The following is a 27,424-nucleotide window of genomic DNA, read 5'->3' as shown; positions in this document are numbered from 1 at the left end:
TTCCAGCCCCCAGGTCTTGCCTGTCCTGCTCCCCTGTCTGAAACAGTCATTCCTGAACCAGCCCCTGACCTCCCCAGACTGAACCAGCTGCCGATTTTGTGAAGCTCAGTGAAAAATGAAAATACTAGGCTGGGCGCGGTGGCTCACGCCTGTAATCCCAGCACTCTGGGAGGCCGAGACGGGCGGATCACGAGGTCAGGAGATCGAGACCATCCTGGCTAACACGGTGAAACCCTGTCTCTACTAAAAATATGAAAATTAGCTGGGCGTGGTGGCGGGCGTCTGTAGTCCCAGCTACACGGGAGGCTGAGGCTCCTAGGAGAATGGTGTGAACCCAGGAGGCAGAACTTGCAGTGAGTGGAGATCGTGCCACTGCGCTCCAGCCTGGGCGACAGAGCGAGACTCTATCTCAAAAAAAAAAAAAAATGAAAATACTGGACTCTGGACTCCTTGTTCAAAAATTTATTATGAATTTCAAGACAGCAATAGCAGAGCATTAAACCAAGCATGGGATCCTTCCAGGTGGGAAGCCCTGAGCGACTGTGCAGGTTACATACCCTTGAGGCTGGCCCCGTCCCTGGCCTCAGTGACCACCTGAGCCCTGTGATCTGATGTCCATATTTTCTCTGCAGTTCCTTGTTAATCACAAGTTGTCTGCCGCAGCTGCTCAGACCATCACATTGAACAGTTGCTTCACTCACACATGTTTTTTCTTGTCTTGCCCTGGGTGGAAGGTTAGATGCGATGGACTCCAAGGGGCATCCAACAGTTAAATTTGATGTCCTTTAATTTTACGGCTCTAATATTTTTCACCAGGAAGCTTCTGAGCTTCCATGACCTAAAAATGCTAAGAGTTAAGGGGTCAGAGCTTCCCCTGTGCGGTCTCAAAATTGTGATGATCCCCGGGCAGTTTGGAGGTTTCAGATGAAAGAAGAAAGGTTGTTAGAATTTCATTTACTGATGTTTTGCAAATTTGAAATGTGAAATTAATTGTGATTTTTGCAGGAATTTCTCAGTTCTTAAAGGTGCTGTGTGTACTATACAGTCCACCCATCCAAAATGGGTCCAAAGGAAACCGGATGCCATGGCTTATGCTTATAATCCCAGCACTTTGGGAGGCCAAGATGGGAGGATCATCCAGCTCAGGAATTTTAGACCAGTCTGGGCAACACAGTAAGACCCCATCTCTACCAAAAAAAAACAAAAAACAAAATTAGTCAGGCACGGTGGTATGCATCCGTAGTCCCAGCTACTCGGGAGGCTGAGGTGGGACGATCACTTGAGCCCAGGAGGTGTGGCTACAGTGAGCTACAATTGTACCACTGCACTCCAGCCTGGGTAACAGAGCAAGAACCTGTCTCCAAAAACAAAAAGAAAAACAATGGATTTCTCAACAGCCCTGAGCCTGGCTGGCACATTTTTACATGTTTTGCATAACTACTTGTTAACTTTGCGTTTTTCCGCCTTATTATTGTCAAGAGGCAGAATATTAGAATCAACTGTACTCATCTCTTATCTCTTCCATGAGAACATGTGCAAGTGGCTTAATCTCTCTGGGTCTCAATTTCTTTATCTGAGAAATGGAGATTAAATGAGTTCTATGTCTTCTGGTGATCATTGCTAATTAGAAATTCTGGTGGTGCAAAAAAAAAAAAAAAGGCACAGCTGCTTTATTTTGCTCAAAATTCTGTGGGTCAAGAATGGAAGGGCTTAGCTGGGTTGTTTTTGCTTAGGGTCTTCATGCAGTTGGCCTCAGATGTCTGCTGGAGTTGCCATCATCTGATAGCTCAGCTGGGATGGGTGCAATCAAGATGGTTCGCCCGCATAGCTGGCACCTGATGCCTGCCATCGGTTGGCAGCTCTGCTGGAGCTGGTGACTGAAGTGGCTATCTGCAGCATAGCAGAACCAGAGAAGCCGGGCTTATTACACGGCAGCCGGCTTCCCCCAGAACAAGCATCCCAGGAGAACCAGAAGGAAAACACTCGGCCTTGGAAACAACAAAACATCACTTCTGCTGTTTTCTATTGACTCGAGTCACTAAGTCCAGCCCACATTTAAGAGGAAGGGACATAGACCCCACCCATCAACAGGAAGAGTGTCCAAAATTGGGGTCATGTTTTAAAACCACCACAGTATTTATAAAAAGCACTTAGAGCCGGGTGTGGTGACTCATGCCTGTAATCCCAGCACTTTGGGAGGCCAAAACAGGCAGATCACCTGAGGTCAGGGGTTCAAGATCAGCCTGGCCAACATGGTGAAACCCCATCTCTACTAAAAATATAAAACAATTAGCTGGGTGTGGTGGCACGCACCTGTAATCTTAGCTACTTGGGAGGCTGAGGCAGGAGAATCACTTGAACCCGGGAGGCAGAGGTTACATTGGGCCAAGATCGTGCCATTGCACTCCAGCCTGGGCAGCAAGAGCAAAACTCTGTCTCAAAAAAAAAAAAAAAAAACCACCTAGAATAGTGCCCAGCACAGAGTTGGCCCTATGTGTTTCCTGTCGTGCTAAGGCCCAAATGACAAAAATGGATGGATAAGGCAAAATGGTTGTTGAAACATCAAAGTGGGGATGAAAATATTAACAAAAATTCTATGATTCAGAATACAACACAATCATAAGTGGTAAGTAGGATTTTTATATGCCTGTGGAATGTGCTGGTTCAGAAATGTATGATTTTGCACAAACAAAGAAGAAAAGTAAAAATAGAAAGTGCAACCCTAAATACCTGAAAGAGGAGACGCATCATACCTCTGGCCAGTGTGGGCTCTCTTATCTCAGGTGGCTGGTGGTGGCTGGAAGCCTTTGAAATGTTTTCATCTTTCCCCTACAAAACAAGGTATCACTCCAGGGAACCATTGGAATTTTTTTAGAACAAGTACAAAATAAAACTTTCCAGTACAAAATTGATGACTTCCATCACTAAAGGCAGAGAAGCGACCAAAAGCACAGAGGTATTATTCAAAGTGGTATGCCGTGTAGAAAAGCCAGGTACAAGCCATTCTATTGCCAAGACACTTATAAAGCTAGTCATACAATGAGTGACAAGTCAGAGAAAACAGGTTAGGCTATTGGCAGGTAACACTACTGGTGGAGAGGTGCTTGAAATTCATGGCAAACAGTATGGAAGGTCCATAATCGTCACATGTGCATGCCAGCAGTTATTTCACTAGCAGGTGAGCAAAGCTGCTGGTGAACAGGACGTATCAGACTTGGGTGGCAGGCACATCCCCCATCTTTCTCTTAGCGAACCCATCTTTCTCTTAATGGAACCCTCGAGGAGGCAGTGCACCCTGTTCTAAGCCAGTCTGGAGATCCTGGTTCCTGATTTCCCAGCCTCCCTTGCAGCTAAGGATACCCATGTGATCCAGTCTGACCAATGAGATCTAACCAGAAAGCAGCTGGTGCATTTCTAAAGAAGTTTTTTCCTTTTCTTTTAAAAGATATGAGACACAACCAGTGGGGCCCCACCTTTCTTCCACCTGCTTGGAATGCTGGTGGTGATGCCAGAGCCCACTGAGGAAACCATCTTGTCCCACCTTGAGGCTTGTTGTCATGTGAGGAAGCCCCAACCCCTGCAGCAGAAACACACCTCCTCTGCCCCAAAATTTCCTACCGCTCTTCCCCATCTTCACTCAAGACATCCATGACCTTGCTTCCCATTTCACTGAGGGAGCAGAAATTGTCTGAAGAGGCTCCACCAACACCTACATTCCTCTTTCCGAGGCTGACTCATCAATTCTGCCCCTCACCAAGGTCCACCTCCTCTGTGCCCTATACCCAGCCCTCTTACTTCCTTAAGGAGGGCACTCCTGCAGTGTGTACCCCTCTTTCTCCTCTTTCTCCTGCATTTTCATTTTTCTTTTTTTGAGACAGGGTCTCTGATGCCCAGGCTGGAGTGCAGTGGCACCATCATGTTTCATTATAGCCTTGAACTCCTGGTCCTGGGCTCAAGTGATCCTCCCACCTCAGCCTCCCAAGTAGCTGGGACTGCAGGTGTGTGCCACCACACCTGGCTAATTTTTTTGTTGTTGTTGTATTTTTTGTAGAGACAGGGTTTTGCCATGTTGCCCAGGCTGGTCTCAAACTCCTGGGCTTAAGTGATTTGCCTCAGTCTCCCAGGTAGCTGGGACTACAGGCATGAGCCCTGTACCCAGCCCTCCTGTATTTTCATTTTTCCTTCTCCGGGATCATTCCCATCATAACCACATGCATGTACTGCCATTTCTCCATCTTAAAAACCTGTCTCACACACACCTATAGCCCCAGCTACTCAGGAGGCTAAGGTAGGAGAATCGCTTGAACCTGGGAGACAGAGGTTGCAGTGAGCCGTGAGCTGAGATTGAGCCACTGCACTCCAGCCTGCTGACAGAGCGAGACTCCATCAAAAAAAAAAAAAAGAAAAAGAAAAAAAAAAAAACCTGTCTCAACAGCACATCCCCAGTTCTCTCCTTTCCTTAATAGAAAGAAGATACATCCAAAGAGCTGCCTTTTTTTTTTTCACCCCAATTCCTATGCATTAGGTACTAGACTCTCCAGGCTTTGCCCTTCCATGTCACTGATATGACTTTGTCAAGGTCTCCAGGGACTCCAACGGCCAGACATTCACCCTGCCTCTCTCTGACGCGCCCATCAGCTACAATAGACTCAGCTGATCACTCCCTCCTCCTTGAAACGCTCTCCTTCTGGCTTCCAGGACACCAGGTTCTCCTCTCACTTGAATGTAAGCTCTGGGAGAAACAGGATGTTTGTCATCTTGCCCACTGCTGTATCCTCACCACCTAAAACAGTGCTTAGCAAGAGTAGGGGCTCATCTCTCTTCATTGAATTCATGAAGAGCCTACTGGTTATCCCTCAATATCCACTCTCCCTTTCTTCTATAGCAATATTAATAGTTTTAGCTGAGTCCATGGCTGCCTAGATAAAGACTACATTTCCCAGCTTACCATGCACATGGGCATGGCCACATGACTGGATTCTGGCCAATGAAATGAGGGCAGAAATGAGCTGTGCAATTTCCTGTTCAAGCCCGCCAAAGAAAAGGTGCGTTCCTCCCTTTGTTTTTCTGCCCTTTCCATGGGCTGAAATGCAGATGTGATGGCAGGAGCTGCAGCAGCCGTCGTAAACCAGATGGTGAAGCCACCTGCAGGTTGAGGAAAATGGGTAATAAAAGGGGCACCCGCTCAGCATTGGTCACATTATGTTCAGATTGTCACTGACAGAGAAGTAAATGTCTATCTTATTCAAATCATGGTGATTTTGGCTTTTGTTACAGCAGACAGACCTGTACTCTGAGGAATGCACTGTTATTTATTAAACCAATTGTAGCTTGATTTTCCATAACTTGCAACTTGATCCATCCATCCAGGAGGGAAATGGGTACCACTATGTATTTGGGTCCTGTTCATCACGTAACAGTGATGCTGCAAGGGAGGATGTTTATGGGGTAAGTTAATGAATACTTTGTGAGCTGGAAAGGGACTCTGGGAATCGGACCGGCAGAGTGCCCACCATGTGGGCTGCCAGGAAGGGCACCGCTATGTGGATGGAGGCACCTGCTCCAGAATGCCAGCACTCGGCACTTATTCACAGCAAGCAGCTGGTGGGCAACAATGTGCCTCCCAATCTTCATGCAGCACAGAGAGAAACTGAGAACATTACAATTAAACCCAGGCCACTGAGTGGACGTCGTTTTAGCCAGCTGTCAGAAGAGATGGGCAGAACAAAACTGCTTTTCCAACCTGAGCAGCTCTCACTGTGGAATAAATGTGCATGTCAAGTTTTTTGAAATGAGGGGCAAGATTTTTTCAATCTTTTTAATCTTGCTTTTTAAAAAAATTTTTAAATTTGTTTTGTTCTTTTATTTTATTTTATTTTATTTTGAGACAGAGTCTTACTCTGTCACCCAGGCTGGAGTACAGTGGTGCAATGTTGGGTCACAGCAACCTCTACCTCCCAGGTTCAAGCAATTCTTGTGCCTCAGCCTCCCGAGTAACTGGGATTACAGGCATGTGCTAATTTTTGTTTGTTTGTTTTTGTTTTTGTTTTTAGTAGAGACGGGATTTCGCCACGTTGGCCAGGCTGGTTTTGAACTCCTGACCTCAAGTGATCCAGCCACCTCAGCCTCCCAGTGCTGGGATTATAGGCATGAGCCACCACGCCCAACCTAAATTTTTTTTTAATTTTTTAAATCTTGCTCTACCAGGCACCATGGCTCACACCTGTATTCCTAGCACTTTGGGAGACCAAGGCAGGAGGATCACTTGAACCCAGGAGTTCAAGGCTTTGGTGAGCTATTACCACATCACTGTACTCCAGCCTGGGCTAGAGTGAAACCTATCTCAAAAAAAATTTTTTTTTAAAGTCTCTGTATGACACAATAATGCCATTGAAAACCATTCCTTTGATTTTAAGAAACATGACTCAGTGACACAGTCAGCACCTTGAATATTCTGCCTCTGTCGCCTTGAAGCTAAAGCACAGTTTTCACATTTGATCAACTGTGGGGCAAACTTCTTGATCCCCGACAGCCTGACTCTATCCCAGTACTGGTTGTTTTTGTCCACTGCTCAGGGGAAGAAATCAATGACACAGCAATGAACATCTTAAAAACCACATCCAAGTACTGCTGTCAGACAAGAAGGAATCCTCTCGAGTGTGAAATATTAAATACAACCAAAGCAGGGTCTGGGCCGTTTGTCTGGACAACTTGCCAGTTCTTGAGTGTGCTGTGTGGGATGTCTCCTCTTCTGACGGGTACTGGAAGGAGGCTTCCATGAGAAATCACCTTTTTGTCACTTCTGAGGCTGTGTCTAATCCCCAAATCCCAGAACAGGCATTTTCGGGCGCCATCCCTGACCACCTGCAGCCTAGCAAGGGGCTATTGGCTTTGGGGAGATGAAGAGTGCAAGGAAAGAAGCTGCCTGGATAGGAAACATGAACTGCTGACCGAACTAGCTTGCCATGGTGCCAGCCGGGACCATTTGTCCACTCAGCAAACAATGATTAAAGATCTACTGTGTGTTGGGAACACAGAGCCTGGAGGCACGATGGTGAACAGGAAAAAAAAAAAAAAAGACAGAAGGATTGCAAACAGAATCATCACTCTCAGTGACACAAAACCTTGTTTAAAACATTGTGATAAAGGGCTGGGCGTGGTGGCTCACACCCATAATCCCGGCACTTTGGGAGACTAAGGTGGGCCGATTGCTTGAGCCCAAGAGTACAAGACCAGCCTGGGCAACATGGTGAAACCCCATCTCTAAAAAAAAAAAATACAAAAATTAGCCAGGCATGGTGGTGCGTGCCTGTAATCCCAGCAAATCCCAGCTACTTGGGAGGCTGAAGTTGGAGGATGACTCGAGTCCAGGAGGCAGAGATTGCAGTGAGCCAAAGATTGTGCCACTCCACTCCCGCCTCAGTGATAGAGCAAGACCTATCTCAAAACAAAAAACAAGCAAAAAAAAAAATTGTGACCAAATATACACAACGTAAAGCTTACCATTTTTAATCTTTTTATTTATTTATTTTTATTTATTTATTTATTTATTTTTTGAGATGAAGTCTCGCTCTGTCACCCAGGCTGGAGTGCAATGGTGTGATCTTGGCTCACTGCAACCTCCACTTCCCGGGTTCAAGCGATTCTCCTGCCTCAGCCTTCTGTGTAGCTGGGATAACAGGTGTGTGCCCCCAGCCCAGGTAATTTTTGTATTTTTAGCAGAGACACGGTTTCACCATGTTGGTCAGGCTGGTCTCAAACTCCTGACCTCAGGTGATCCACCTACCTTGGCCTCCCAAAGTGCTACTGGGATTACAGGCGTGAGCCACTGCCCCCGGCCAATTTTCATCATTTTTAAATGCACAGTTCACTGGCATTTAGTACATTCGTGTTGTGCAAACATCATCATTGTGCCTTTCCATGCCTTTTTCATCATCCCCAACATAAACTCTGTACCCACTCAATGATAACTCCCCAATTCTCCCTCCCCACCGCCCCTGGTAACCCCTGGTAACCTCTGTTCAACTATCTCTATGAATTTCACCATTCCAGGTACTTTCTATGCATGGAATCATACAATATTTGTCCTCTTTTTTTTTTTCTTTTCCTTTGAGATGGAGTCCCACTCTATCACCCAAGCTGGAATGCAGTGGCGCCATCTCGGCTCACCGCAAGCTCTGCCTCTTGGGTTCAAACGATTCTTCTGCCTCAGCCTCCTGAGTAGCTGGGATTACAGGCACCTACCACCACGCCTCGCTAATTTTTTTATTTTTAGTAGAGACAGGGTTTTGCCGTGTTGGTCAGGCTGATCTCAAACTCCTGACCTCAAGTGATCCACCTGCCTTGGCCTTCCAAAGTGCTTGGATTATAGGCATGAGCCACTGCACCTGGTCAGTATTTGTCCTTTTATGTCCAGTTTCTTCCACTTAGCATATTTGCGAGGTTCACTCATGTTGTAGCATGCATCAGATTTCCTTTTTAAGGCTAAATAATACTCCACTGCATGTCTACACCACATTTTGTTAGTCCGCCCTGTGTTGATGAATATTTGGGCTGTTTCCACTTTTGGCTATTGTGAACAAGGCTGCCACAAACATGGGTGGACATGTATCTGTTTTAGTCCCTACTCCCAGTCCCTTAAGTTACATGTCTAGGAGTGGGACTGCAGGATCACATGGTGATTCTATATTTAACTATTTTTTTTTGAGATGGAGTCTTGCTCTGTCGCCCAGGCTGGAGTGCAGTGGCATGGTCTCGGCTCACTGCAACCTCCGCCTCCCGGGTTCAGGCAATTCTCCTGCCTCAGCCTCCCGAGTAGCTGGGATTACAGGCGCCCACCATCACACCTGGCTAATTTTTGTATTTGTAGTAGAGACAGGGTCTCGCCATGTTGGCCAGCCTGGTCTTGAACTCCTGACCGCAAGTGATCCACCCCCCCTAGGCCTCCCAAAGTGCTGGGATTACAGATGTGAGCCGCCGCACCCGGCCCTATATTTAACTTTTTAAGGAACTGTTAAACTGCTAAACTGTCTTCCACAGCAGTTGCACCCTCTACATTGTGTTTTGTTTGTTTGTTTGTTTTGGTTTTGGTTTGGTTTTTTGAGATGGAGTACCGCTCTGTCGCCCAGCCTGGAGTGCAGTGGCCTGATCTGGGCTCACTGCAAGCTCCGCCTCCCAGGTTCACACCATTCTCCTGCCTCAGTCTCCCAAGTAGCTGGGACTGCAGGTGTCCGCCACCATGCCCAGCTGATTTTTTTTTATTTTTAGTAGAGACGGGGTTTCACCGTGTTAGCCAGGATGGTCTCGAACTCCTGATCTTGTGATCCAACCACCCCAAACTGCCTCTCTACATGCACAAGCCTTCTCTGAGGATCCTGAAGGTGAGACGTGGGAAGGGACTGACACACACTCCACAGAATCGGAGGTTTCCAAGTCCTCTCAGGGACGGCACCACCATCAGTATCCCTCTGTCTAGCCCCCTCAAGCTGTCTCTGGGTCCCCCTTCCTTCTGCCCAGATCCCTGCAGCACCCACCCCACCCTCTGCAGCAACAAATTTCTCTTCCTTCTGGAAAGCAGTGGCTGACATGCCCAACCCACCATGGCAGCCTCCACGGAGAGCCGGGCCCTCCCGCTCCTCGTGAGCAGTCAGGGCTGCTAAGAACAAACATTTTTCCCCTTTGTCACATAGAGTAATAGACTCTTGAAAAATCACATTCTGGGAGGCCCATGGCTGAATCTTATCATCTGAGACTCTCCATCAAAGAACCTCAGAGCCACCGACTAATAGAATCTCGAAGTCAGTGACCAGAGAATCCTACAATGCTGCACCCTCTCCATCACCGACTGGACAACAGCTGGTGTCACCGAGCAGGGCAGGCAGGGAGGCTGAGGGATCGCGGAGGCAAGAAAACCTTGGGGTACAGAGGACAGGGTGGGGTGCTGGAGGGAGGCCCAGCCTGTTGTCATGCTGGAGGAAGCAGTTGGTGGGTGAGGCCTGGCTTTGTTACTGATGGTTTTTAATTATGTAAATCAGCCCAGGGCCTGCGCCTGGCACAGGCTTGGCATTCATCAGCTGGCAGCAGAATGAATCAATAAAGAACCAGCTGGATGGGCCTCGGCATGAACACCCAGCCACGCCCCTACCACCCCTCCAGAGGGGTCCTCCCAGGTAGGCAGGGGAGGAGCTACATGGAAGCTGCCACTCCAGGCTATCAGTGCAGTTGCACATGCACACACACGCACACGCACGTGCGCACACGTGCGCACACGCACGCACACGCACACACACGCACGCACATGTACCACGCGTGCATCAGCAGCTTGGACTCGCTGTGCATATGCACAGGTGAATACACCTGCACATACAGAGAGGCGTGGCATGCAAAGCACGCACTCAGACCCTGCACCCCCACAGCCCAGCACACATGCAGGAATACAGCCATAGGAGGCGAGGGCCTCGTTACAGCCTCACATTTCTCAGCTCACAGCCACACCATTCCCCTCTACAACCCGCCCTGGGAGGCTGGTTGGGCTGGGCTGGGCTGGGATGGGCTGAAGCCCTCGTTTTACAGATGAGGAAACTGAGATCTAGAGAAGGGACTTGCCCAGGGTCCTCTCCAGGGGTCCTTCCTCCCTACCCACCTCACTCCAAAGTACAAAAGTGCTGCAGGCCCAAGAGAACTGAGGAAGGAAAGAGGGGGGCACAGGTGCTGGTGGCCCCAAAGCTTCTGAGGCAAGGTCTCCTCCCTGAAAGCAGGGCCGTTGGTGACCTGGCAGAGAACAGGGCAGGGCAGGTGACCCAGTGGGGGAACAAGTGGGGGCCGGGCAGGAGCAGGCAGTGGAGGTGGGCGCCAAGGCCCTCTCCGCTCTCCAGGGAGCCGTGATGGATGGCTGCCTCCCAGACTGCGTGCTCACTCCTGCTCCTGGGGCTGCCCAATAAATCAACTCCCTCGTCTCTGCCATGGCTGTTCCTTGATCACTTTTCAGCATCAACGGGAGAGGGGGAAGTTCACCATCCCTAGCGGCAGGAGGGGGTTAGCAGAGAGGATCATAAAATTAATAGAAAGGTTTTCTCGTCCCCTTTTTGCCTTCTCTCTGCTGCCAGCTTTCTGCCAGCCTCTACCCCTCTCTGGCTGGGGCTCACTAAATACTGAGTGAGGAAACAGGACCTGAGGCATGGATGAATCTCTGAGACATCTAGCACTGTGTGTCTCTGTCACAGCCTCAGCCATGGGGTTTCCTAGCAGCCCCCAAAGACGAGGAGAGGAAGCAGGAAGGTGCCCCTCCTTGTCCAAGCAGATCTCAAGTAGCTCTGGAAGGAGGCCAGGAAAGGGCTTTGAGCACCAGGGACCCCTTTTAGAGACCAGCCTTTTGGAGCCCCCCACCCCTTGGAGAAGCCGATGAAGGTTGTGGGTGTCTGTGAAGGCCCTGGGAACGCGACGCCACACAGCGCAGTAGTTAGCAGTTCAGCCTCTGGGCCCAGCCTCCCCAGTCCAAGTTCAGGTTCTGCTACTTAGTAGCTGTTTCACCATGGGCAAGCTGCTTCCCCTCTCTGTGCCTCAGTTTCCTCATGTGCAAAGCAGGGTAAGTTACAGGACCTGCATCCTAATCAATAGATACATATTCTTTAGAAGAGTCACTGGGGATTATAGAGTTAAATGCTCTAAATATGATCAAGTGTTATCGTTATTAAAGACACTGGCTCTCAGACCTTCGTGTGTATTCGCTGGAGGCTTTTACTGTTTGCTGCCCGCTGAGTTCCTGTCTCAGCAGGCCTGGGGAAGGGCCCGAGGTTGCATTTGTAACAAGTTACTGACTGATGCTCGAACACTGGCGGGCCACACTCAGAACCCACTAGAGCCCGTGTTGGTGTTGCTGATCCAGCTCAGCCTCCTCAGCACTCCACATCTTAAGAGCTGAGGCCCAGAAAGGTGAGCTTGTGCCCAGGGCCATACCCAGTGAGGGTGGCCTAGGCCTCAGTCTACCAGGGGGAGGGGTTCTCAGCAGGAAGTCAGAGGAGGGGATCTGGAGGTGGAGGCGGCTCCGTCACAGCCACCACCCACCCTCCTTCCTCCCCCATTCACCCGCAACCAGTTCCAAGAGCAAAGAGGCAGAATTTGCCTTCCTGGCCAGAGGTAATCTTTTAATCTCTTTGGCTTTAATCTTGCAGCATAAACCCAAATCTGTACAGGGGAAGGAAGAGGGTGGGAGATACAGATCTCCTGTCCTGGGGAGGGGGTAATCTAGGCTTTGCCTTTCACTTCGCCACAGATCTCCCATACCATTTCCACCTTCCCCACTTCTGCTTCTGGGAGCACTGGGCTGGGAGGCAGATCTAATAGGGCATGAGGAGGCAGACAGAGCAGCCAGATGGGGTGAGGCAAGGGAGATTCACTTGTTAAGAGCACTCCACTTTGATAGGCAAAGCTTTCTTAAACAAGACATGAAAAGCATTAGACATAAAAGGAAAAAAATTATAAATGGGGCTTCCTTACAATGAAAAACTTATGTTCAGCGAAATACACCATCAAGAGAAAGAAAAATCAATCCACACATGCAGAAAAGATATCTCAATACATATATGTGACAAAGGACTAGTAGCCAGTATAAGTAAAGGACTCCTACAAATCAATAAGAAAAAAAAATAATTTTTAAGTGGGCAAAAGATATGAACAGGCACTTCACAAAAGAGAATATCAAAATGCTCAATATATACTTGAAAAAGACACCAGCCATGAGCGAGCAGCGGAGATACACAACTTGAAATTACCTCAAGCTGTCATTCACACTCGCCAGACTGGCAACATTTAAAAGAACAAAAACATCAAACGTTGGAAGGATGAGGATCAACTCTCTTATACAGTGAGTGGGAGTGTAAATGGTTCAGCCACTTTGAAAAACTGTTTGGCAGTTTCTTCCTGCTGTGGTTTGAAGGTATGTGTCCCCTCTAAAATTCGTGTTGAAACTTAGTGTCAATGTGACAGGACTAAGAAATGAGATCTTTAGGAGGTGATAAAGCCATGAGGGTGGAACCCTTCTGGATGGGAATCATGATTTTATACAGGAGGTTCAAGGGAACTGTTCATCCCTTTTTGTCCATTCCACCATGTGAGCATGTAATAAGAAATCCCAGGCCCTCATCAGACACTGAATTTGCAGGCATCTTGATCTTGGACTTCCCAGCCTCCAGAACCATGGGAAATACATTTCTCTTATGTGAATTACCCAGTCTCAGGTATTTTGTTGTAGCAAGAGGAAGGGACTAAGACACTTAAAAAACTAAATAAATACCTATTCTACAACCTAATCATTCCATTCCTAGGTATTTACACAAGATAAATGAAAGCAGGCAGACACTGTGGCTCACACCTGTAATCCCAACACTTTGAGAGGTTAAGGCAGGAGGATCACTTGAGGCCAGGTGTTTGAAACCAGCCTAGTCAACAGAGTAAGACCCCATCTCCACAAAAGAAATGTAAAAAAAATTAGCTGGGTGTGGTGGCATGCACCTGTAGTTCCAGCTACTCAGGAGGCTGAGGTGGGAGGATCATTTGAGCCCAGGAGGTTGAGGCTGCAGTGAGCCAAGATTGTGCCACTTGCCACTGCACTCCAGCCTAGGCAACAGAGTGAGACCCTGCCTCAAAAAAAAAAAAAAAAAAAAGAAGAAGAAGAAGAAAAGAAGAAATGAAAGTTTATGTGTATACAATGAATGCAAATTCTCACTGACTAATTTTAGTCCCAAACAGAAAACAGCCCAAATGTCCATCAACACGTGAGTGAATAAACAATTCTGGTCTATCCCCACAATGGAGTTCCACTCAGCGATAAAAAAGGATCGATTCCTGACATACAAACCACAACCCAGATGAATCTCACAAGGCTTATGCTAAGTCCAAGAAGCAAGAGAATGCATTTTATGAATCTATTTGAGGTATAAGAACAGGAAAAAACAATTTCTAGCAATAGGGGTTAGAAAAGTGGTTACCTTTGTGGAATGGGAGGTCAGTGACTGGGAAGGGACACAAAAGGGACCTTTTGGGGGTTTTGTTTTCATTTTTTGTTTTTTTGAGGTGGAGTTTCCTTCTTGTTGCCCAGGCTGGAGTGCAATGGTGGGATCTCGGCTCACTGCAACCTCTGCCTCCCGGGTTCAAGCGATTCTCCTGCTTCAGCCTCCCGAGTAGCTGGGATTACAGACGCCCAGCTAATTGTTTGTATTTTTAGTAGAGATGGGGTTTCACCATGTTGGCCAGGCTGGTCTTGAACTCCTAACCTCAGGTGAGCCACCTGCCTCAGCCTCTAAAAGTGCTGGGATTATAGGCGTGAGCCACCGCGCCTGGCCAAAAAGGACCTTTTTTGGAAAGCTGGGCATGTTTGATAAATGTATGTATATCAACAAACTAAACACTTAAAACTCATGCACTTTCTTTGCTTTTCTGTATGTAAACTATACTCAGTTTTTTTAAGTTAAAGTAAAAAAGAAAAGGTACCACATTAGGAAATGCACTCAGGCCATCCCCAACCCCCTCAGGAATGAAGGACGCAGGGACCCAGCCCAGCTCTGCCACCATGTACCTTTCACCTCATTCTTTAGCCTCCCTCAGCCTCTGCACCTGCACAGTCTTCCCATCTGTAAAATGGGGATGACAATCTCTGCCCACCCTACCCAATGTGGAGAGGACCAATGGGAAAATGGAGGTGAATGTTCCTTCCTGATTAAATGTCCCCTCTCATTGTCACAACCCTTGTGATGCTCTCCCAGGGCCCAGCAGAAAGGGTGAGGAGCCAGGAGCATGGGCTTGGTCACTGGCCCTGCTGCAGAATCTCAGGAGGCCATTCCAGGCGGCCTGCCATCTGCGGGTCACCACATCCGCAAGACCCTGGGGTGCCTCTATCCCTCCCTCCCAGATGGGCCACCCAGACCTCCCAACTCAGAGCGATGCCTGCAGTGCCAGATGACTATACTGCCACTATCGCCACAGTTCCTCTCAGAACATATCTGCAAGGCACAGCCCCATGCCTGGCAGCCTTCTCCTTCTCTCCTTAGACCCCTTCATGACTGTCCACAGAACCTCCCTCCCCAAGGCTGGAACTGCCACAGGATACTAAGGGAGAAATAAAACCCCGAACTCACAATCAGCTGACGGGGCGGGTTTCCGATGCTTGCCTGTGGGACTCCTTTCCCCTCACCTGTCTGGCTGTTTGGGCTGAAACGGTCACAGCGCTTGGACAAATAGACAGGTTGCACCTTGGGATGCACAGGAGTCTACCACGTGCTGTGGCAGAGACTGTGGGGTGCCCCTACCATATCCTGTCTCCCACTTGCCTTTGCAACAAACACTTGGATGGCAATGTGCCTGGCCAAAAGGTTCTGTTTCTCAGCCTCCCTTGCGGCTAGGAGTGGCCAATGAGGGCCAAGTGTAAGTTATCAGGTAGGACAGAAGGCAACATTGGGCCACTGTGTGCCCACTCCCTGCTGAAAGTTAGATGTGATGATGGAGGCCCAGCAGCCATCTTGGATCATGAGGTGACCTTGAGGATGGAAGCTGACTGCTAAGGCGGGTGGGACTGAAAGAGAGGAGCCTGGGTCCCCGAAAACACCACTGGGGCCCCCACCAACCCAGGACGCCTACCCCCTGACCTGTGTTAGGTGAGAGAGTGGGAAGTCTGGATATGGTTTAAACCACTCTTATCAATATTTCCAGCCTCTGCTCAGCAATGGGAAATAAGCCCTGACTGATACACAAACCCTGTGAGGTAGGTATTGCTGTGCCCCTGCCTCTCACACCCCCGTTTTACAGATGCACCCCCAGCCTCCCTGCCTCCCTCTATGATGTCCGTGATGCCCAAAAGACCAGTGTTCCATTCCCAGTCCCGAGACGCTGTGAGTCAGCCTCTGCCGGACCTGGAGCAGGTCTCACGGCTGCAATGTCAACGGTGCTCCATGCAGACGGCTGCGGCTCGAGCTGGTGATACGAGTGCTGTCGAGAAAGCAAAGTGCTGTCATGGACAGCGTGCCCTGCTGTAGAGATCAAGGGGAAGCCGGAGAATATTTACAAACCACAGAGAACAGACACACGAAGTGAATACCAGTTGGGTATAGTAAAAGCCTCTTTTAAACCTGTCCTCCTCTTTCTCTGCCATGTGAAATCAAGTTATTGGCAAGAGCTCTCCGGTAAGACTAAGGTTTGCGGTTCTGCTGCAGGAAACACTGTGAATTCCACCCTGTGACCATGTGTGGGGCTGCCCTGCAATGCAGGGCACAGTGGCTGGGTACTTGGCAAGGACCCTAGACAGCCTGGGCTCACATCCCTGCTCCGTGAACTGGTTAATCTCAGAGCAAATTACTTCACTTCTTTGTGCCTTAGTTTCTTCATCTGTGAAATGGGCAACAGAGGGCGGCTGATCTGGGAAGAACTGCTACACAGGAGAGGATATTAAGGATCAGCACCATTCTCAGGTGCACGGTGAGAACCTAATTTCCTTATTGTCTGTTTGTTATAGGAAACTGAATTTACTCACCAGTGTTGGAACATTCCATCCGCTGAGTCACACTCACTTCTCTTATCATCATTAACCCCACGTAGGGGCTCCTGGCGCCAGGAGGAGCCACCCAAAGCTCTTCGTCTTGGTGAGGCTGATGCAAGTAAAAATAAGTGGTGATTATAAGTGATTCATTTGTCAAACGCAAGGTCAAGGGTCCCAATTTGTACATGTCACTAAGGCAGCATCAAGAAGCTCCCCACATCCCAAACTGTCTCCCCTCTGACACTAGTGGAAATTTCACCATCAGAGCCAGAGAACTCCGAGGAGGAGAAGCAATTTCAGAGCACAGCGCCTTAGAGTAAATGCACATATCGAGGTCAGCTGTGGCGGGGGCGGGGCGGGGCGGGGGGCGTGAATCATGGCAAGGAAAGGGAAGGAAGGCCACGGGCAAGTCTTTGGACCCTCTCAGGGTGGTTGAGGATTCCGCAGTGACTAAAGGCGTGCGCGCGCGCGCACACACACACACACACACACACACACACACGCTGGTAATCGCTTTACCCCAGTAGTAGAGGCTTAAGCCTCTATCTAGGCTAGCCCCACCCCCGCCCCCAGCTGCATTAGCCACCTCTGTCCCAAGGCAGGATCCCCAGAGGTTCAGCAAGGAAACCCTGCAGGGCTGGAAGCCGAATGCAGCCACCAGTGGTCACACACAACTCACACGCATACACACTCATGCACTCATACACACAGACAACACACTAGACTCAGACACCCACCGAGCTGTCCCCCCAAAGTAGTGACAAATCCAGAGAGATGTCCACAGAATTGTCCTATCCCAGAGAAAGTCACAGAAACACAAGAAGCTGGGCACCGAGATGCTCATACTCTGCCCCCGGGATCTCTCTGACTGGGTGCCCCCATTCCTGCCCCTGAATAGACATTCTGCCCCCAGGAGCCAACCCCAGTCAGGGTTTCCTCTCCCCACCTCTCCTTTCCCAGGTATGCAGGCCCCCAGTACATTTTCGCCTCCCATACCTCCATTCGTGCCCCTCCTCGCCCAGGAACTGTGAGAACCCAAGAACAAGGACAGTCTGTCATTTTCCTGCGACCTCCCCAGCCCGCATAGCAGGAGCCGCAAACCTCCCCCAACACTTCTCAGGGTTCACGCCTCATTCCAGCTCCTCAGAGAAGCTGGTGGCTCTTCTCATTTTCCAGTGAGTGCGTGAAAATACAGATTAGACCAATTAGGGAAAAGCCATCAGAGGGCAAGGCCAGAACCACCACTGCACCTAATCGTCAGGTCCAGCAAGGCACGATGAGGCAGAGTCACAGATTACAAATGCACACAAATTCCAGAGCAGGAAGGGGGTGGCGGGAGGGGAGCGGGCGAGCTCCATTTTAGATTCCCTTGTTTTTGTTTAGACGGCTCTCCCCTGTTGGCAACACACTTCCGCGTTCATGCTCCCAGGAGAAGCAGGTAGGGTGGGAATGATTTCAGTCCCATCTTGCAGAAGGGGAACATGAGGCCCAAGGGACTGGTAAAGGACAGTTGCAGAAGGCCCAGGCCACCTGGACTGGTCTTCTCCTGGCTGGGCTGGAGGTGGGATTAAGGGGGCCAGTCCCCAGGAGAGCCCCCATTGGCCCACAGTCCTGCTCTCTGTCCCACTCCTCTCCCTACAAAGAACCAGCATGTGCCCAAGAGGCAACCTTGGCCTTCACCAAATGGCAGGATTATTTAACTGATGGCTGCTGTCCCCCAGATGGTCATGTTTGTTAAATCTGCTAAGGAGATGTGCTGTGTGTTTTCTTCCCCCTGGCTGGGGAGGATTTTCTCAGAATCTGAGTGCAAGGGGCCCACTTTCATGCCCTTTTATCCCATAAGGCCCCTCCCAAGCCTGGCCTGGTACCCCCCAGCGGCACCCCAATCATCTTAACCTTCCAGCCAGGCCTGCCTTGCCCTGGCCCAGGTGAGAAGCCAGTGGTGATGCATGAGTGCCCCCTGCTGGTGATATTCTGCACTGTCCACTGGGACTCCAAGCCCGGATCCAGCCAGGTAGCAGCATTCCCCACACACACCTCCAGGACTGCCTGGCTGGCTGGAAGGAAAGGGTGGGCACCTGTGGGAGGAGCACAGCGCCCTAAGACTGTGCTTCGTAAAGGCCCGAAGAATCTGGGAACAGCTCCATTCCTGTTCCAGCAGCAGGGAGTGTGACTGTGGGTGGCAGGTAGACACTGAGCATTTTCCAGCAGCGGGCAGGGGAGGGTCCCTGTCATTGAGTATGGACTGCCAGAGAGCCTCAGGATATGTGGGATGGATGAAGGAAGGAATGAGTGAATGAGGAATGAATGAACTCATTATTTCCTAAAAGGTCGTGTGAATAACACTAGTAAACGATCAGGGTAATTTTTAGATAATAGTGATGAACTTCTGTAAGAGTTATGTATCTATTTTGATTGTATCTGACCCATCACATTCATTAATATTTAAAAGAAATGTCTTTAGATACAAAAGCATCCATGTAAAGAAAGACATTAGGTAAATAACATGTATGTACTCTCAGCTCCTAGCATAGGTATTCAATAAATGCTAGTAATGAATGAACAAAGAAGAAACAAATGCATGTACAGCTGACAAGGCAGATCATGGATGATCATTACAGGGCAGTCGGTCCCACACTTAGCTGTACCTTGATATCACCTGGGGAGTTTTAAAAATTATCTATGGGCGACTCTGTCTCTGAATCTCAGGGGGCGGGGGAGGAAGATGGTGTACCCTGGACAACCCTCAGAGGAGGTGAAAATCACAGGCACCCAATTTGGGCAGCGAATCAGAAGTAGCATGGATTAACTGCCTTTTGAAATAGTGAGGCCGGGCGTGGTGGCTCACGCCTGTAATCCCAGCACTTTGGGAGGCCGAGGCGGGTGGATCACGAGGTCAGGAGATCGAGACCATACTGGCTAACACGGTGAAACCCCTCTACTAAAAAATACAAAAAATTAGCTGGCGAGATGGCAGGCTCCTGCAACCCAGCTGGCCAGGGAGGCTGAGGAGAATGGTGTGAACCCGGGAGGCTGAGCTGCAGTGAGCCGACATCGCGCCACCGCACTCCAGCCTGGGCGATAGAGCGAGATTCCATCTCAGAAAAGAAAGAAAGAAAGAGAGAGAGAGAGAGAGAGAGAGAGAGAGAGAAAGAAAGAAAGAAAAAGAAAGAAAAGAAAAAAGAAAGAAAGAAAGAAAGAAAGAAAAGAGAGAGAGAGAGAGAGAGAGGGAGGAGGGAGGAGGAGGGAGGGAGGGAGGAGGGAGGAGGGAGGGAGGGAGGGTGAACTGCTGTCATTGGAGAAAGGCAAACTCTGCTGGGAGAGGTTGAACTACGTGAACTTGAAGGTTTCATGCAAGGAAAGAGAAGTGAGCTGATATTTATGTAAACCAGCTTCTAGATTGACATTAAGTATAAAGCTAATGTGTATTTACTATGGCTTTTTAATCTATACCAATTAAGAATGTCTCATTTATTCACCTGCACATCATGTTTTACTTGGCGTATGTCTTTATTATAGTTAATATAAATATTACATTAGTTGCTTACAGAGCATATAGAATTTGCTGTCCTGAGTTTATTTACAAGTTAGTATCTCGCTTATGATACTTTTCACCCCTTGAGAACATCCACCTTCTTCTTGAAAACTGTGACTGGTTCATTATAAACATATATTCATATAATAGAGTTAATGTGGTTATTATCTGTTTATCTCTTTTAATTAGGCCCTGATTTGCCCATAACAATTTCAGTTACTTTCTTGATTACAGTCGGAGGAGCATGTGGTTTGGTGTGGGCTTGGTAAAGAGCTGCTGTCTACTTCTCTAAATCCACATATAGCATACTACGTGCAGGTTGAGTTAATATTTGATACGTGAGTTATTCCCTTATCTTGCTAGATACTCCTGATAAAAGAATTCCCACTCATGAATTTTCATGGCTATACCTCTGGGAAGGAATTGAGAAAAATAAATGTTGTGCTATTTGGAAATATTGGGAGACACGTTGCAATTGAGTCTGAGTTTTGATATCAGCTTAATGGTATTTAAATAGTAGCTTTTTTTTAGCTTTGAGCGGATTTTTAAAACATAAAGCATAAATAGATTTGTCACACTGCAGGGTCAAAATTAGTTCTGTCGATGGCAAGTTATGCAATATTAATTCTGTTTTATGAACAAATGCAATTAAGTTGCAAATCCCTTGACAGAGTGCAATGTTAGGCCAATGTTTTCATCAGTATGAGGAAATGTCAGATTCGCCTCCCCAAGGAAGACAAAATCTTTGGCACGATCCCGAAAACATACGTGTTTGTTTTATAGCTGTGCCTTGCTCTCTTACATGGCTGGTGGGAATAAAAGTGGACATATTCACTCTCAAGGACAATTGGACAGCGTCTACCTAAATGATAAATACACCTCTTCTCTCTGTCTCTCTCTCTTTTTTTTTTTTTTTTTGGAAGGAGTCTCACTCTGTCACCTAGGCTGGAGTTAGTGCAATGGTGCGATCTTGGCTCACTGCAACCTCTGCCTCCCAGGTTCAAGTGATTCTCCTACCTCAGTCTCCTGAATAGCTGGGATTACAGATGCACACCACCACGGTTGGCCAATTTGTGTGTGTGTGTGTGTATTTTTAATAGGGACAGGGTTTCACCATGTTGGTCAGGCTGGTCTCGAACTCCTGACCTCGTGATCCACCTGCCTCTGCTTCCCAAAGTGCTGGGATTACAGGCGTGAGCCTCCGCACCCGGCCATAGATGCACCTTCTTTTTAATCCACCAGTCCTCCAATGTACTCGCACCTGCACTTAATAACACATGTATGAGAAAATTCACTGCAGCATTGTTGGAACAGCACATGATTGGAAAAACTATCCAAATGCCCATCCGTAGAGGACTGGTCAATAGAAAACTGTACATCATCTATTATGTGGAATGCCATGTGGCTGTCAAAAAAAGAATGAGGACTCAACAACAACAACAACAAAACCACCTGAATAAAAACTGGGCCAAAGAGTTAAATAGACATTTCTCCAAAGAAATTATACAATGGGTGGCCAGTAACACCTGCAAAGATGCTCAGCATCCCTAATCATTAGGGGAATGCCAATCAAAACCACAATGAGGTGCCGTTTCATACCCAGGACAATGGCTATTTTAAAAAAAGAAAAACAGGCAAGTGTGATGACTCACGCCTGTAATTCCAGCACTTTGGAAGGCTGAGGCAGGCGGATCACCTGAGGCCAGGAGTTCGAGACCAGCCTGGCCAACACAGTGAGACCCTGACTCTACTAAAAATGCAAAAATTAGCCAGATGCCATGGCACGCACCTGTAGTCCCAGCTACTTGGGAGGCTGAGGCAAGAGAATCACTTGAACACAGGAGGTGGAGGTTGCAGTGATCTGAGATCATGACACTGCACTCTAGCCTGGGTGACAGAGTGAGACTCCGTCTCAAAAAAAAAAAACAAAACAAAAAACAAAACAAAAAAAAACACAGAAAATAAGTGTTGGCCATGATGTGGAGAAATTAGAACCCTTGGGCATGGCTGGTAAGAATATAAAATGATGCTCTGCTATGGAAAACAGTACAGCAGTTCCTCAAAAAAAATTAAACATAGAATTCCCATATGATCTAGCAATTCTGGATATATGCCTTGAAAAACTTGAAAGTCGGGACTTAGACAGGTATCTGCATACCCATGTTCATGCCAGCATTATTCGCAATAGCCAAAAGATGGAAGCAAGCCAAATGTCCATTGATACGAATGGATGAGCAAACTGAGACATATCCATTCAATGGAATAGTATGCTGCCATAAAAAGGAATGGGGTGCTGATGTATGCTACAGCATGGATGACCCTAGAAAACATTATGCTTAAACATTACAAAAAAGTTGTGGTGATGGTCACACAACATTGTGAATAAAATCAATGCCACTGAATTGTACACTTAAAAGTGGTTAAAAGTCAAGCACAGGAGGATTGCTTTGGCAGGAGGATCGCTTGAACCCAGAGTTCAAGCAAAATGGTGAGACCCTGTCTCTACAAAAAAAAAAGAAGAAGAAGAAGAAGATTTAAATTAGCCAGACTGTGGTGGCATGCCCCTATAGTCCCAGCTACTCAGGAGGCTGAGGTGGGAGGATGACTTGAACCAAGGAATTCAAGGTGGCAGTGAGCTATGATTATACCACTGCACTCCAGCCTGGGCAACAGAGTGAGACCTTGTCTCTTTAAAAAAAAAAAAAAATGGGCGGTGGCTGGTGGTGGCTCCCGCGCCTGTAATCCCAGCACTTTGGGAGGCTGAGGTGGGCAGATCACGAGGTCAGGAGATCAAGACCATCCTGGCTAACATGGTGAAACCCCGTCTCTACTAAACAAAATACAAAAAATTAGCCGGGCGTGGTAGCGGGCGCCTGTAGTCCCAGCTACTTGGGAGGCTGAGGCAGGAGAATGGCATGAACCTGGGAGGTGGAGCTTGCAGTGAGTGGAGATCATGCCACTGCACTCCAGCCTGGACAACAGAGCGAGACTCATCTAAAAAAAAAAAAAAATGGCTAAAATGGCAAATTTTGTTATATATATTTTAAAGCAATTTTAAAAAATTAATCATGTCATTTTTAAAAGTGTGGAAGTCTAGGGCTGAGCACAGTGGCTCACTCCTGTAATCCCAGTACTTTAGGAGGCCAAGGCGGGTGGATCACCTGAGGTCAGGAGTTCAAGACCAGCCTCGCCAAGATGGTGAAACCCCTTCTCTACTAAAAATACAAAACTTAGCCGGGCATGGTGGCGTGTGCCTGTAATCCCAGCTACTTGGGAGGCTGAGGCATGAGAATCGCTTGAACCTGGGAGGTGGAGATTGCAGTGAGCCGAGATGGCGCCGCCGCACTCCAGCCTGGGCGATAGAGCAAGACTCCATCTCAAAAATAAATAAATAAATAAATAAATAAATAAAGTGGGAGTCTAAATCCCTTCCCTTCGAATATGGGCTGACCTTGGTTACTGGATTCTAATGGTATGATGCTGCCTATCTTCCTAGACCAAGTCATAAGAGGCCCTTTGGCTTCCACCGAGCTCTCTTAGCTGGGAGCCCTGAGCCAACATGTAGCAGTCCAGCTACGCTGCAACAAGATACTGGAGAGCACTCATAGTCATAGGAAATGATGCCTGCCCAGTGCTGGCCCGATAGGACCAGCTGTTCCAGCCCCAGCTATCAGGGTCTGCCCCACCTGGGCCTCAGACAGGTGAGAAAGCCTCCTGATTGTCCCACCCCACTTGGGGCCACCTCAGTCAACACGGTGCAGAGGTGGATGGAGCAGAGACGAGCTTTCCCACGGAGACTGCCAAATTGCAGGTTCATAAGCAAAATGAGCGCTGGTGCTGTTTTATGCCATGAGGTTTTGGGGTGGTTTGTAATGCAGCGGTAGATAAATGGAACAGTGAACATATTACTTATGTATTTGAATTTGTTTCAATTTAATTTAAAAAGCATCAGATTTAAAGAAAGTGGATTTAAACTACATAAATGTCTCTTGCAAACCAATTGGTAAATTGGATGGTTTTCATTCTCATGGTTTGCATCTTGCCTCTATAAAGCTATTAAAGGTACAAAAATGTTTTCACCTGATTACTGAACAAAGCTTGCAGTTGGGGGGCGTCGTCAGTGAGGTGGAGTGAGGGGGAATATAGTTCAGAGGGCTCTCTACCCAGAAGGCAAGGGCGGGAAGGGGAAAGGTGGCTGGGGCTACATACCATGAAGGGGCAGATTTCCAACCCAGAAAACGAAAGACAAACCTAGTCAGCAGGTGCTTGGAATAAAACCCAGAATGTGGAGAAGTTAAGTGAGTGATTGACACATCACCTGAGATGGGGTTTCAGGAGGCTTGAGAAGGGAAGGAAGTTATATGGCCTAAAACCAGGACCCCTGAGGAGTTAAAGGTTTATTCGTTAAGCTTAGAAGAATTTAAAAGAAATCCAGCTGGGCGCGGGTGACTCCCACCTGTAATCCCAGCACTTTGGGAGGCCAAGGCAGGTGGATCACCTGAGGTCAGGGGTTCGAGACCAGCCTGACCAATATGGTGAAACCCCATCTCTACTAAAAATACAAAAATTAGCTGGGCATGGTGGCAGGCGCCTGTAACCCCAGCTACTCAGGAGGCTGAGCCAGGAGAATCGCTTGCAGTGAGCCGAGATCGTGCCACTGCATTCCAGCCTGGGTGACAGAGCGAGACTCTGTCTCAAAAAAAAAAGAAAACAAAGGAAATCCATAATATATCCTCCCCAAGGATTCTCCACTGTCCCCTTCCTGTGTATTTCCTCCATCACCCCATCATCTCTGAAACTCCTGCTTGTTTGCACCTGCTTGATGTCTGTCTCTCTGTATTTGTCAGGACAGGCTAAGTGCTGCAACAAACACCCCAAAATTTAGGGCCTCAACTCAACACTAGTATGTTTCTGCTGCTCGCAACAGTTCAGTGCCACTATTTGGTGAACAGACTTCCTCCTGCTGTTTCTGGTTCTGGGTCCCTCCTGTCTTCAGGCTCTGCCCTTTTTGCACCCGAAGTCTTCTCTCACCAGCTAGGGATGAAGACGAAAAGAGATCATCTCATGGGGGAGGGTTTTATGGGCCAGCCCTGCAAGTGGGGCACATCCATCAGGCGGAACTCAGTCACATGGCCACCCTCACTGCAAGGGAAGCTGGAAACGTCGCCCAGCTGGGGGCACAGGAGCAAAAGAGAAGGAGCCATGTCTGCCTACTCTCCCAGTATCAGATCCCTGGGTGCCAGTTCTCATCCACCTTATTGTCCGTGTCTGGCACTGTACCTGGCATATAATGGATCTTCAGCAAATGTGGAGTCTATGAATAAATGAATGGTGCTGAGGTTGGGTCCTGGGAACCAGGCCAGGTGGGCACTTTCCTAGTACATGCTGGGGGGTGGGGCAGGGATAGAAGGAAGGATGCAGTCACTCCCAGTTCTCAGATCAGGAAACCGAGGCTCTGAGAGCAAAGACACATGCACAAGGTCACACAGCTTGTCAGTGCCAGTTCTCAAATGCGGGAAGCCTCTGCCACCAAATGTCTGTTCTCTCCACTCCCCTGGCTGCCTCTCTAACACGTACACTGACCGGACTCAGGGTCTGCTTATCTTCAAGGCTGCTCTCCTTTATAACAACCAGTGAACCATGTTTGACAAGCTGCAGGTGGCTTGAGGCGGCGGCTGTATCTCTCTCTCATCCCTACATGCCCTATGGCTACCAGCACAGCCCTTGAACACAGTAGGTGCTCAAACCATGTTTGGGGGATTAATTTGTTCACACAGGCTCAGGCTTCATGCTTTGCTGCTTGCACAGTATGGGGGTCGCTTACAACTTATAAAGGAAATCGAGAGGATATTTATTATACGGCTCCTCCCTGTGCAGAGTCGAAGCTGTCTCTGCAGTGAGACTGTTGTCCTCCCTGAAATTTGCTCCCGAAGCAGGGACCGAGGCTGTGTCATGCGGGGGTCAAGACCACAGGTGTCACCTGGCCCCCATCAGGATTAGACTGTGGATCCCTGCCACATACAGAGACTGACCTTCCTTGCCCCCAGCTAGTCAGTCCCAGGAGAGTGGATGGAGGCGGCAGTGTGGCTCTGTCCACGGTGCTGAACTCTATTCTAATTCCCTCACCTCCTTCTCTAACCCAGCAGCAACTTACGACCTCCTGGGTGGGGGAGGGGGGGGGCAGGTAAAAATACAGATTCCCTGGCCCTTTCTTTAAAGGCTTGGGCTCTGAGGGTCTAATATGGAGCCCTGGGATCTGTTTTAACCAACTATCCTAACTGCCTGTGATTCTATCCAGCCATTTTGGTACTGGCCTGAGTTTGAACACTGACCTCAATAATCAGTTGGTCTTCATGGATTGCCTGCTATGTACCCAGCACTGTGCCGGATACTGTGAGGCACAGAGCTGCATCAGGCAGGGTAGACGTGGGGAGGGAGGGACAGAGGGAGCCCCTTCTGTTTTGTGTAGACACAGCACCAGGCACATACCTGGTCTTTATCCTGCGAGATGAGATACAAAGGCACATGAAAACAGTAGTTATTATAACCATAACCAGCATCTGTATCTTTCCTTGGAGTCTCCATGGCCCTATCTGCAAGACGGAGTATGACACAGTCTGCTCCTTCAGAACTCCTCGTGGCCTAGGACCCAGACACAATGCCACTTCACACATCAATGTGCCTGATTCCTACCACCCTGAACCCCCCAGAATGTAGTCCACCCTCCCTGCACCCCACGGTTGCTGATTATCATTGTTTACATGATGTGCTATTTATTTATTTATTTATTTATTTATTTATTTATTTATTTTGAGATGGAGTCTCGCTCTGTTGCCCGGGCTGGAGTGCAGTGGCATAATCTCGGCTCACTGCAACCTCTGCCTCCCGGGTTCAAGCGATTCTTCTGCCTCAGCCTCCTGAGTAGCTGGGATTATAGGCATATGCCACCATGCCTAGCTAATTTTTGTATTTTTGGTAGAGATGGGGTGTCACCATATTGGCCAGGCTGGTCTTGAACTCCTGACCTCATGATCCACCCGCCTCGGCCTCCCAAAGTGCTGAGATTACAGGTGTGAGCCACCGCGTGGCTGCTATGTTTTCAATCATGTCCCAGCTGGGACTGGGACTCCCTATTGAGAGCAGGGCTTGCACCTGATTGTCCCGTGTAGCATCTGACACAGGGACCCATCCCATCCCCACTTCTGCCACCCTGACCCCTGCCAGAGGAGGTAAGCAATTATTGGAGGATGAGTGGGGAGAGGAATGTGCCCATGGGCAGTGCTCCTGGGTTACAGAGCAGCTGAGACAAGTGCTCAGAACCCAAAGAAATCAGGGTGGGCCTCTGGGAAACCAGGCAACAGGCC

General features: G+C 48.5%; 1 long non-coding RNA gene across 1 annotated transcript; it reads right to left on the bottom strand.

Annotated features, from left to right (window-relative positions):
• Positions 1 to 400: 400 nt before the first annotated feature.
• Positions 401 to 16,854, bottom strand: LOC110740572. Its single transcript, XR_002515388.2, has 4 exons — positions 16,520 to 16,854; positions 4,949 to 5,145; positions 2,754 to 2,829; positions 401 to 1,187 (listed from the first exon to the last, which is right to left on the bottom strand). It is a non-coding gene; the product is annotated as an uncharacterized LOC110740572 (long non-coding RNA).
• Positions 16,855 to 27,424: the final 10,570 nt, after the last annotated feature.

Source organism: Papio anubis, chromosome 16 (genome assembly GCF_008728515.1).
Source record: "Papio anubis isolate 15944 chromosome 16, Panubis1.0, whole genome shotgun sequence".
In the NCBI taxonomy this organism is placed as follows: domain Eukaryota; kingdom Metazoa; phylum Chordata; class Mammalia; order Primates; family Cercopithecidae; genus Papio; species Papio anubis.
The sequence above is the reverse complement of the archived record's forward strand: the minus strand, read 5'-3'. Positions and strand labels throughout refer to the sequence as shown.